The sequence below is a fragment of the Atta colombica genome, unplaced genomic scaffold (assembly GCF_001594045.1).
Source record: "Atta colombica isolate Treedump-2 unplaced genomic scaffold, Acol1.0 scaffold15, whole genome shotgun sequence".
Lineage (NCBI taxonomy): Eukaryota > Metazoa > Arthropoda > Insecta > Hymenoptera > Formicidae > Atta > Atta colombica.
In genome coordinates this window covers 442,633-444,396 of record NW_017259239.1, presented here as the reverse complement: position 1 = coordinate 444,396, position 1,764 = coordinate 442,633, and positions in this window count along the sequence as shown.

The following is a 1,764-nucleotide window of genomic DNA, read 5'->3' as shown; positions in this document are numbered from 1 at the left end:
TATATATATATGTGTATACAGGGTATTCAGTGTAACGCACAATCTTTTAGACACTTTCGACAATTAAAAAAAAAGATTGAAAGATTATCCATCTATTTCATGTGAGCTACAACATGCGATAAAAAAATTTTTTTTAAAAAGTCAAGATCACTTGAATTTTTTAAATAGCACTATTACATTTTTTTCTATAATATTGTAGAGATTTTCAAGAATTCAACGCCTTATCGAGATTGTCATTTTCATTGATGTTTTATTGATTTTATTGCATATTTGATTAAATAAGTACATGTGTGTATGTAGATATGTGTTTATGTTCTGTATTCTAGTCAAAGGTAAGTACTGCTGTTACAAATAATACATAAACACATAATATTTATCACAATATATATACAAATATTATCACTGAAAGTTTTTTGAAAATGCTTATTAATATTCTCCGAACCTTCTTCTAAAACAAATATTAATTGTTCTAACAACAATAAATCGTTATTCTAATTCAGAAAAAATTGACATATTCTTGATATTTGATGAAGAAATTCCCGTGAAACTGCAACTTTGTACATGCAACGATATCCAAAAATCATTCTTCAGAAAAAACTTTTAGAACAGTGTTTGCGGGAAACTGGTAAATTTCTTGATGAAAAACGTTCTAATTGAAGTCATGTTCGAATAATGATATAACTGCAATAATATTGGCTTATTTTCATACAAATCCACATACGTCGGTTCGTGCTGAAACGAACACATCAGTTGAAAGTATACATAAAATATTTAAAGAAAATAAATATCACTCGCTAAGTTGATGTTTGTACAACATTTACGTTCAACTGACGAGACACGACGTTTAGAATTCCTAGCAAGGCTTACTACTGTTTATGAAGAAAATCCTTGTATCTTAGAATTATGTGAACGGATGAGTTAAAATTTACTAATAACGATATAGTCAATAGACGTAATCAACATTTCTGGTCATCAGAAAATTCGCGTTGGAGAACAGAACTTTCAAATTAAAATAGATATTTGATCTTATGTTTTATCATTTCTTTTCTTCTTTAATCTACATACATACATACATAAATACATACATATTTTCATTTTTTTATACAGAAATTAACGTCTGGATCTGGTGTGATATTTTTTCTTATAGACATCTGAAATCTTTTGTATATCAAACCCCAATAAATAATATTCAAGATCTTCGAGAAAGAATAATTACAGCTTGTGCAACTTTGGATCAAAATAGTATAATAGCTGCTACTTATACTAATTTATTAAAAAGAGCATAACTTTGTGTTGCAGAAGGAGGCAAACATTTGCTTACATAAATTACAATTTTTTTTCATTAATTTATATTTATAATGTTGCAAATTTGATATTAATAAATAATATCAATAAAATTAATAATATTTGTCATCAGTTAATAAGTTCACATAAGTATTCCTTTATTTAGTATTTTGAGTATTTATGATAAATATTATGTGTTTACCATATGTATATCAATAAAATCAATAAAACATTAATGAAAGTGACAATCTCGATAGTGCGTTGAATTCGTCTTGAAGATTCCTACAATATTATGGAAAAAAAATGTAACGGTGCTATTTAAAAAATAATTCAAGTGACCTTCACTTTTTTATTAAAAAAAATTTTTTAATTTTTTTATCATATATTGTAGCCCGCATATGAAATAAAATAATCACCTTTCAACCCTTTTTAATTGTCGGAAGTATCTAAAAGATCGTGCCTTCCATTATGCTGAACACC